The 11,749-nt window shown below is 32.6% G+C and overlaps 1 protein-coding gene across 1 annotated transcript in view; it reads left to right on the forward strand.

Moving 5' to 3' along the window:
- Positions 1–11,749, forward strand: part of LOC136981509 (uncharacterized) — a 177,235-nt gene that overhangs the window by 121,887 nt on the left and 43,599 nt on the right. The window lies entirely within an intron of this gene.

Genomic DNA, 11,749 nt, shown 5'->3' on the forward strand with positions numbered 1-11,749 from the left:
TAAATTGTTATTTTAGAGTGAATATTACATAAAAATATTTTTAAAAAATGTGTCTAGGAAATAAAATAATTTACTTAATAAACGAGACTATCTTTGGCTAAGTGGGTCTGAACACATAAAATCACTGAACACTAATAGTTAGTCGTGGGTTGGCGCCTGAGAACGGGCTGAACGCGCGGAGTTTTCTGGCTTTTTTGACGTTTGTAACAGCTAAATTGGTGGCCAGATTCCCATAAAAAGTCCAGAGAAGTACATCCTTTCGGCAGATTGCCCGGCCGAGCAGTCAAGGTGGCAGCCTACCGCTCTGGGGGACCCGGGATCGAATCCGAACGGGTCGAATAATCCCCAGAAATTTTTCGGGGGGTGGTCCGTTCGGATATGTCGGGCCCCGTCCCTCACCACCCGGTCGCCTCATTGTGGACCTGGCCGAACACAAAATGGGCCTACTAAAAGAGGCCGTCTTAGTGCCCACAGGACGGAAAGAGTTAAAAAAAGGGCACATTTCCCACATGTTACTTTACCAAATAAACCAAACTTAAATAAGACTTAACACGCTACAGGTTAGCTTTCATTTATTTGTTTATCTATATATATAATCGAGACGAGTTGATAATAATAATAATCAGCGCAGAGCCCTAACGATTAGGAGTTGAAAGTTGAAATTTGGTACACAGGTTAGGGTACGTCACGAGAACGCACACTAAAAAAAGATTTTTCGAAATTCCTCCCCACGGGGGAGAGGGACAGGATTAAGGCTTTAACACTTCCATGGTTGATCGTAACAATGCAATGCTACAGGAGTGTTAAGAGAAAGCGACGTGCAAGACACAGATGCAGTTTTTTTCGTTTTTGCGGGATATTTTTGCGTCATATTTTTAGACCCATCTAAAAATTCTCTAATTAGTCTGGAAACAGAGGGACCCAATTCTTGCATCCTGTGAAAATGGGTAAGGTTGACTATAATGTAATAATCTTAATCTTCGCTATCGTTACTTTTGCCCGAGCAACGCCGGGCCTACCTGCTAGTTATTAATCTATATATATAATCGAGACGAGTTGATGATAATAATAATCAGCGCAGAGCCCAAACGGTTAGGAGTTGAAAGTTGAAATTTGGTACACAGTTAGGGTACGTCACGAGAACGCACACTAAGAAGGGATTTTTCGAAATATCTCCCCACGGGGGAGAGGGACAGGATTAAGTTTTAACACTTCCATCAGCAATGGAAGTTTCAAGTAACAATGGAAGTGTTACGTAACAATGGAGAACAAGAGAAAGCGACGTGCAAGATTTACCGGCGCTAGAGAAAAAAAGAAAGAAAGAAAGAAAAAGAGTAATATGTTAGAACATATTCAATTTTCAAATTTAAACACATTAGTTCGGTTTTTCTCGACCTTTCTTCTTTAGAACATTCGATGAAAATTGAACGATATAATCAGAACAAGTCGTGAAAATCGAACAATATTAGAACATTCGATTTTCAAATTCGACCTTTCTTTAGAAATACTTAGTTTGTTGATGAAATTACTCTTTTTCTTTTGTGACTATAAAGTAATAATTTCAATCTTTCGCTATCGTTACTTTTGCCCGAGCAACGCCGGGCCTACCTGCTAGTATAATATAATAATATATATTTACGAATCTTATTTTTTCTAGCTCTGAAAACAGCAGTCACAATCGAAATGATCTCCCATATTTAGGAATATCGAAAAGGTAAGTACGGTTCATGCCAGTGAATATCGATTTCTTCCAGACATTTATAAACTTCTGAATTACTATATACCATCTATAGATACGTCAAATATTATGAATTCACCGGATATGGAAACATTAAGGGCAGGAGGACCCGATTAATTATATACGACCTTTCGATGCCAAACGGAACTTATGTTGTTTCAATTCAAAAATTTTTCCCCGAAAGAAGTTAGATAGATACTGGCACGACTCCAGATGGAAAAGTATGATGTACTGTACTCGGGGAAAACAGTACTGTACTAATTTGAGGTGGAGTACTTATATTTTAAACTAAATAATTTAAAAATTACAGCCCGGTATTGTGATGATGTTAAAATAAATAATTATTTGTTTAGATGTTACAAACGTGAAGAAAACCCTTCAGATCTACGTGCCAGCCCGTTGACGGGCGCAATCCCACAACCAAGTAGTAGTGTTTAGTTGTTTTATCCACTCGACCACTGGTGGACCAAGTTTCGATTTGTAATGTGTGTTAATTAATCTTTATTTTATTAAATCATTTATTTTTTATTTTTTTTCCAGAAAGATATCTGCAATATTTACACTTAAATAAAAAGGATATTATTGATAAATCTAATTAATCCGTTTTCAAACAAAACGACAAAAAAAGAGCCTAATTGCATACAAACAGGATAATGATTTCCATTCTTAGAATCCTACAATAAAACATCGAAAACATCGCGTCTTTTATTCAGCTTGCAGCTGTTTTATTGAAATCAACTCATAAAATGTTATTGAAATGAGATCACATCTGACTAATAATACAAAAAAAAAATTCAAATTTAGATTAAACTAGCAGATGAGCCCGGCGTTGCTAGGGGAAAAATAATAAAAGCAAAGATTAAAATTATTACATTATTTCGTACTTCTAACTCTTCTATTAAATTATGTTATAGAATTTGATTTATATTTACAAAGATTATCTTATGTAAGACTTTATGACATCTAATACCCAATCTAATACATTTTAAAAATACTTTAAATTGTGTACTATTCATATATGAAAAGTGATCCGTGTTAGATAGGGGTTGTGATGATTCCATATGTGATGGAAGTTGCGAACTTTAACGTTCGATAGACGTTATATGACTTGTTTAAATAAAAACAATCTTGTAAAATGCTAGAATATTTGCTTTTGTGATAATAAAGTGTTTAAATTTAGGCAACAGATTATATAAAGTACGTGGGAAATATGTGAATGTAAATTTTGCGGTTATGGTAAAATTTTTGAACTGAAATTTGAAAAAAATTGTACACATATAAATTTTGACTGTGGTCTCCTGTTTCCTGCTGTCTGTCCTTCCTTAATCTCGAGAAAGGAATTACAGATAAAAGCCGAAACAAGATGTGGATAGCTTAGCGGCAGTAGGCGTAGATTAACTATATAGGAACTACCGGGTTGGAATAGAAGTCACGTTTCTTCGATTTAAACTTTTCCCAAGAACGAATGTTAGATAGATGCCGATATTGCTAACAGGAAAAGTATGATGTACCGGGCAAGAATTAAAGAATTAATAACATTGTGACAAAAAGTTGCAATCCGGCATTGTGACGATCTCACAATAAATAATCGCTCTTTAGAAATAGTTTAGTTTATTTGGTTACGGCAACGCCACACTTGTACGAACTGTGGATAGTAAGGCCGCGACTCCACTAGCCGTAAAACAGCCGTAAAACCCCTCGCCGTAAAAGCTTTTAATCACGTGACCTATTTGCGTTTGCGGTCGGATTGCGGTGGAGGTCCGGCTAGCGAAGCTTTTTATGGCGACAGTACTATTACGGTGTATACGTGATATATCGATATAAAGACAACAATTATATTCTACAAGTTTTCTCTATACTATAATTACAAACATAGTAAAAGTAATATCTTTACTTTCTTATATTGACTTTTATTATTATATTATTAAGATAACATACAGCATTTATAAGCTTAGCTTTTTTATTATATACTCCTCTAAATTGAAGGATTTTCCTTTGGCCGTTCATATCGCGTGTTTTAGGCATCCATTATTATAATCGGGATACCTCTTGTCGTAGATACATGAATACTTTCGGATGTTTTCGATAAATCTTTCCAGATCTTCTAGAGTAGCCACGAGAGAACGTACACAAAAGCTCGTTTTCCGCCATTTTCGCACCGTGTCACGATGACCTAGATTTAACTGATTTCTGATTGGTGGATGGTACCGGTTTACGGTCGTATTCGCTTCGAAAGTTGAACACTGCTCAACTCGCTTTTACGTTGGTTTTACAACCTGCTCAGGCGTAAAATATCATGGTCACGTGATTAAAAGCTTTTACGGCGAGGGGTTTTACGGCCCTTTTACGGCTAGTGGAGTCGCGGCCTAATGCATCCTGGGAAAATTTTTATGAAAATCTGGACCCTATTTCGATGTTACAAACGTGAAGTAAACCCGGAAATATGCACGTGGCCAGTCCGTTGGATATGCGTGAACCCACTATAGGAGCAGGTGGTATTACGGAACCCCATTTACATTATAGTGATTGTAAACAAGGTATCATAACTATGCCTACATTTTTTGTGCGAAAAGTACTGGTAACTATTATACTAAATGTCAATAATTGGATTTTTCGTTAGCATAACTATAAGTATGGTTTTTGAAAGCTTCTGTAAAAAAAGTCAAAAAGTAGTTTTTGGAAAGCCAGGTGGTAATATGGAACCCCATTACTTGTTTTCAAAAAATGCTTTAATGTATTCAAAAACAAATAGAAAAGTACAAAAAGGTTAATTAATTACAAAATCATTTACTTCAATATATTTTATCGAAAAATGCTTTAATAATAAAAAAATGTGACCTCCATCAACGACATATATTCCAGTATTTCTTTTTCGATATTCTCAGGAAGAATTGGCTTTATAACTAGTGTCCTTTTTACAAATGCTTCGGACGAATGTCTGGTTGCAAAAGGAGAATTCGCAAAGTAGTTTTTGGCACCTCATAAAATTTTGCAGCTTTCTTCAGCTCCGTTTTCTTGTCCTTTTCCATACTCACTGCCATTTTCTTCTGGCTCCATGTTTGTCTCTTCAAGGTTTTCTTTGGCTTGTTCAGATAGGCTCTAAGCATCTGAAAATTAAAACCAAAAAAAAAAAAAAAAAAAAAAAAAACAATCAATTCGAGAAAATGCATGATTTATATTTTTGAAGTAATTAAATTCACTTGCTATTCAAAAGAGTGGAATTGCGAAAAACACAAATGTCCTGTTTCATTAAGCGCAACCACATAACTGAAGTGGGAGGCGTCTTCCCCTTGCTATGGATGTCTGCCTAGTGCAGTTCAGCCACAATTTGCTAGAGTTCGCATCTATTATCAGTCTGAAATGGAGGGATTCCATAATACCTGTGGATTCCATAATACCACTTTCTCCTCTACCAACTACCCGGATTTGGTAGTTTTATCCACTCGGCTACAGAAGGTCTTTTTGGGCTGCAATTTGAAAAAAAACTAACATATAAATTTCCACTGTCGTCTGACCATCTCTGGCTTTCTTTAATCTGGAGAACAATCTTACATAAATGAAAGTCGAAACTAGGGTTTCTCGTTTCCCGGTCTTTTGCTCGTCCCGGGATTCCGGGATAAAAGTGAACCGTTTTCCGGGATCCCGGGACAAAATTAATTATTTTTAAGATATACAAAATATCTTGAAATCAAATGATATAATTATTTTTTATTTTTTAAAGTAATTTAATACGTTCTGCAACCTCCAAAATCATATTAATAATGCAGTGTAAGATATATATTAAAAATTATCTTTGAATTACGTATAAATGTTCACTAATAGAAAAAATTTATTAAAGTTTGCTGGAAACTGCATACAATAACAACAACGAAAAAAAGCTTTGAATTGAGTTGAAAATTTAAAAATTGACCTTAGATCAATTTTCTAACTTAAAAAGTAATTTTTGTTTTTAAATAAAACACAATACAAAAAATTATTGAAAAATTTTATAATAAGATTTTAAAAAGCAAAGATGGTCAATACTCCAATCACTCGATCTGGTTCTTATTTAACTAATGAAAAGCCTGCTACCAAGAATGCCCTTTCTGATTCAATTGGTGTGATTGGAATCGTGTTTAATGCATTTAAGAGAAAACAGATGTTATATGTTCTTTCACCTGTAGCATGGAGGATTTCTTGTTCGTTTTCGAGATTGTAGTACTACTTTTGTTCTCTAGTATTCTAAATTTGTCTACCTTGGCTGCTTTAATAGCGGTATTAAGCTTGTAGCCCGATTATTCGACAGTTCGTTTGTCTTCAATAATTAGGTTAATGAAGAAAAACTGGTACTTATGGGTTAAGAGGATGCCAGTCGGAAATTGCGATTTTTCCGAATAATGCAAGTTTTTATTTTTCAAATTTAAAACAATTGTTAAATCAAACAACAAATTAACGATTTACAAATGCTTAGTTTTAACATTTAACAAATTTCAAAAACTGCTTACTACTTACGATTACAGATAACGGTTAATGTTACCTACGGTGCCAAAATGGCGGCTCGTCTCTGATTCCAGCAAACAGAAGAAACAGTGGGGACGCACGTTCTAACCTAACCTAACCTATTCTAATAAACTATCATAATTATTATTCAACCAAATTATTAGAATAGGTTAGGTTGGGTTAGGTTAGAACGTGCGTCCCCACTGTTTCTTCTGTTTGCTGGAATCAGAGATGTGATATCAATAATCATCCTTCTTGCTGTTTTTTGATTTTTACAACTTAGACAGTAATTTTTGAGTTAAATTTACTAATCTATTGTTATTTAGATAATTTCATTCAAAAAATGCGATTTTGATTGTAATTCCTCTTAACCCATAAGTACCGAAAAACTTCATACTTGCAGACTTCGTAATCGTTTGTATCCTTATTCAATTTGCACAACCTGGTGTTAGGCAGTTATTGAAGCTAATGGGCATGGTTAAAACTAAAACAGCGTAAGCACAATTATTTCAGATATTACATGTAAAGAATTTTCAGAGTCCTGCCACAAATAAGCTACGCATTGATTATTGACCATTTGTCACATGCCATAACGAACAAAAATTTAAAAAACTAGTAAGTAGATTTAAAATTAATAAATACAAATTTATTCTGACAGTTTATGAGTTAATTATACTTTTTATTTGCAAAATTTCCTGAATTTTAACTCCAAATAAGAAAAAAGTAAATTTGCGGGATTTCCCGGGTTAAAAAAACAACTGGGATCCCGTTGGAGAAACCCTAGTCGAAACCAGACATGAGAAGTGGATGAGGAATAAATTAACTACATACGAACTTCTGATTTGTATGGCAATTCACGTTATTTCAATCAAAAATTTTTCTCTGAACGGAGTTAGATACGTAAGTAGCACAACTCCATTGCTAACAGGAAAGGTATGATGGACAGGAGCAAAATACTACTACACCACGCAGGAAAGGGCTATTTGCTACTTATCTCAGTAATGGCATAATGGCGCTTCTATTTCGCGCTATATCATTGTGGCAGTAATTCGGTTATATAGAATAATTGCACTTGCCATTCGACACATATTTAAAACTGAGTAAACTAAGTTCTAAGTCATAGTAGTTCAATTGGTAGTTCGTAAGTCACATTCATCTGATCTTAGTAGCTAATTAGTCTACTTTTGTGACCTTAATTGCTTTGAGGTAAGAACTGATGTATGTAGATTTCTATCTGCCCCTTAGCGACAAATACAGTCAATACAGAACAGTGAAAGTCAATACATAATAATTGTTCTTCGACAAAAATAATCTTCAATTTTAATTCAAACGATTCACTTAAACTTCGTTCTTAATGGGAGCAGTATTAATCCAAGATTTATTTCGTGTTCAATATTTGTTAAAAGAAAATGAGAATCTTTTCATTTTTTAGTTTCTAGTTTTTGATATTCTTCAACGAGAGCATAAAGGATTTCTGGGTATTTGCTACTGGCGATTAATACCAGTAACAGAAACCCTAAAGCCTTAATTTTAGGTTTATTTTTACTCGATATGATAAATAATATGTTGTATTGTACAGAATATGTATATTGAAATTGAAATTTTGTTTTGATAAAAACAACTGAATGTATTGAATTATTTTTCTCCCTTTGAAAAATATCAAAGCCTTCAGCTAGAAACTCAAAACGTAAGAAATTTCCATAAATTGCGGCAATATTTTCTTCTTTCCTTTTCTCATTTTTGTAAATTCAACCTAAATTTTGTTATATTTTTAAATTCCTACTATTCGTTCACACTCTCCCTATATATATATATATATATCTTGTTCAAATTTCAATCGTTAATAAAGTACTTTTTATTCATCCACTCAAGTTCAAATACATTTTTTAAAACTTGTAGTGGATGACACTTGATGCTAATACAGTTTTTTTCAAATATTAATTCATTAATTAAATTTAATTATTGGTTAATATTACCGCGTCGCCATCTTCGATACCACGAGTAACATTAACGTAATTTTTAATACTTTAAATAGAGTTTTAGCAGTTTGTAATGAAAATTGAAATCAACAGGCAGTAGCTCAATCGGTAAAATGCAAGGATTTCAGTATTTTTCACGTGAAGGTGAAGAATGCGAGTTCAATTCTTGCGAAAATCAATAAATTTTTGAAAATTTTTGCTTTAAGTAGACGTTTTATCCAAATGATTTTCGAGAGTGAGTTAGTAGTTGTGGCTTAGTGGTTAGAATGAAGGATTTTTCTCAAAAAATAAAATTGAGGAAATTTTATGCTCTGGGTTCAATTCCGATTTCTCTTTCTATTTTTCCACTTAATATTGTGATTCTGTCATATGTATACACATATTTATATTAATTGCAATTATTTAATAAAAAGTAACTAAAATAAAATTTTTCTTTGTTGACCTAAGTAGGAATTCTTTAAAAAAATTTTTTTTTAGTATATTACTTGTTGCAAAACAAAATTAAGTTAAATTTTAAAAATGATGATCTGATACATCAATTACATTTTACAATTATTAGTAACAATTATCATTGTATTTTGGTTTAAATTTATTTTTTCTCAGAAAAAAATGAATGGAGAGAGTCGTTTTTTTGCAGAAACCCGGAACAGCTACGATTTTTCAAAATAAAAATAGTTTATGTTAACTTATCTGTCACTGTCATTGTCACTGCATCAAATGGAGATATGAGTATAAAAGTAGATGCTAAATTTCATAAATTAAGTAATCTTTTTTTAAATTAAAAGTTATATTTTTACTCTTATAAGTAATGGGAATAGCGAAGATACGTCTATATATATAAATGAGGATGTTTGTCTGTTTGTTCGCTATGCACGCCCAAACCGTTTCACCAGTTGCTACGAAACTCGGCAGTTATGTTTAAATACTTCTCGTACATTCCACCGCCAAATTATCGATTGGATATTTATATGTCGATTAATTTCTGTCTACATTTGGAGTGCATATACTTTTCGTTTTGTCTGGATCGATCTGTAAAAGCGGATCACGTGATACAGATAGCTTCTGTCATGGCGGAAAGTATACAAGTAGGATCAAAGATGGCGGCAAACATTTGTTAGTTAATAATAGTCTCTCCTTGTTAGTTAACATATACTGAGTTTTAAAAATATTATACGTATAATATATTTGAAACTGTATATGTTAACTAACAAGGATCAATTAATTAAATTAAAATAATCCATTTTATCCCTGGATATTAAAACTGTAGTTAGTACTAAACGACATACGCTGTTATGAATTATCGTTTATTTGACAAAATTGTTTGTGCTCATTCATACAAATTTTTAAATCGTATTACTCTGTGAATTAAATTGTTTTCCACAAAATAAAATGTAAATAAAAATTTCACAAAATTAAAAAATAAAACTTTCAGAAAAGATGAAAGTGCACGCCATACATTCTTGAAGTACAACTTCGCAAAATTGTCTCTTTTTTCATCTCAGTTTATCGGATATTTTAATAATGATGTTTTTACTTGCCATTTATAAGTTTTAAATAAGTTTCTTTGTCAACAATTAAACGTGTTTCTTCGTTATTTACTGTAAGCTTAACTTCAACCATGGTAGCCGCCATCTTTAATCTCTTCTATGGGATCCAAACGATCCTACCTTCCGCTCGGATTAGTTTGATCGCGATCCAGTTGATCCTAGATGGCGTTTGTATACGCAAATACAGATTGATCGGATCGCAGTAGTTCCTTTGTATACACGATTTCATCGATCGAAGTGATCTTGGATCAGTTTGATTCCAAAAGTATACGCGTCATTAGTTGTTGCCATTACATGCAGCGCCATCTATTGAAAAAAATTAACAAAATAATTAACTAAATATAATGCAATAAAAAAATATAATTTTAAAAAATATATGTTATATTAATTTTCCTAAATCGTACGAATTTATAAAAATTCTATAGAAATAAAATATTCTATTTTAAATAACTTTAATTATTATTTTGTATGTAACATTCATAAGAAATGGATCGCAAATTTCGATCGCGAAAAATATTTGCATTTTTGTTATTTTAATGATTTTTAAAAAATGTTTTGTATTTTTGTACGGCAAAATTCACTTGTAACGTCGTAATATATTCAAATCAGTGTAGTAAAATTATACAAAGACAATATACAAACTAGATTATCACTAATATAATTTACAGATATTTGCAGTTTGTTAAAACAAACAGATAACAATACGATAGTATGGCGTGTCATTTGATAGGATACGGCAATGCAGCACGTGACGAATGGATTGCTTCCCGCAAAAAATTTCTATGGTATCTGGCCCCTTTTAATTGCTACGTGAAAATTCCCGGTAAACTTTACGTTGTCAGTTCGTTGGACAGGGACGAACCCACGACCAATGTTCAGAGATTTTTGCCTCTTCCCCGCTACAGAGCGTGCTCGCAAATTAATATATTCTCTATTTTGTAATGCCCATTTTCGAAATTGACTACAGAATTGAATGGTAATTTCTTATTTAACACATAGCAAGAAAATTAATACTAAAATAAATTAACTTCCTTAATCCATCTCATTATCCTTAAAATATTACATAAGTATGGAATTTACTAATGACTGCTCCTGTTATATGCAATTAACTAAAGAATTTTAAAAGGTTATTATCATCAATCAATCAATTAAAATATCTCTATTCTAAAAGGAATTAAAAATTTAATAAATGCAACAGTATAAATTAATTTGAGCATAAAATATTCGCTTAAAATTGTTTATGATAAGAAGAATTTCGATTCACATTTCATAAACGATATTAAGGTATTAAGATCATAAGGTAGGATCACACAGGGTAGAATGTTCAATAGAAATAATTGAAAATGTAATTAAGCTGCTTAAATATTTGTGCACCGCGAGCACTTATACTAATCTGAAGGCAAGAAACATGCTTTCAAATTTTCAAAGAAAATCAATATCAGCCTCCTCCATAGCAACGCAACACAACAGAAGGATTTTCATTATCAGTTTATTGCTGTTATATTCTAGGTCAGAAATTGCCAAACCTTGTCACAATAGGAGCCAAACATTGCACCCTCCTCTCTTCTAGGTAAATAGAATTAAAATAATTCGTTTTGAGAAGCAATTACGTCACTTCGAGAGAAACTTTAAAAAAAAAAAAAAAAAATATGCTGTCACTTCGAGAGAGGCAACGTTGTATCGGGTATATGTTAGCTCCTATATTTAATTCAGCAAAAATATTTGGACTATACTTTTGGTATCCGTGTCCATGCATGGAAGACGAAAGAGCAAAGAATCGTTTATCATCGAATTTATTTAAGAAATATACATCTTTCATAGAAATATTTGAATGGGTAATAGTTACGGCCTTCTTGATAAGATTATACAGTACGAATATTTACCTTTTAAGAGTCATTAAAGTATTTGGCAACTACACATCAGAAGCATCCACAGTCATCACGTTATTCTCCATATATATTGCTGGGCAATTCAGTATTCTCAAGAGGAAGAAAATTTCTTGTCAT

This window comes from Centruroides vittatus, unplaced genomic scaffold (genome assembly GCF_030686945.1).
Source record: "Centruroides vittatus isolate TY-2023 unplaced genomic scaffold, ASM3068694v2 contig_766, whole genome shotgun sequence".
Classification (NCBI taxonomy): Eukaryota; Metazoa; Arthropoda; class Arachnida; order Scorpiones; family Buthidae; genus Centruroides; species Centruroides vittatus.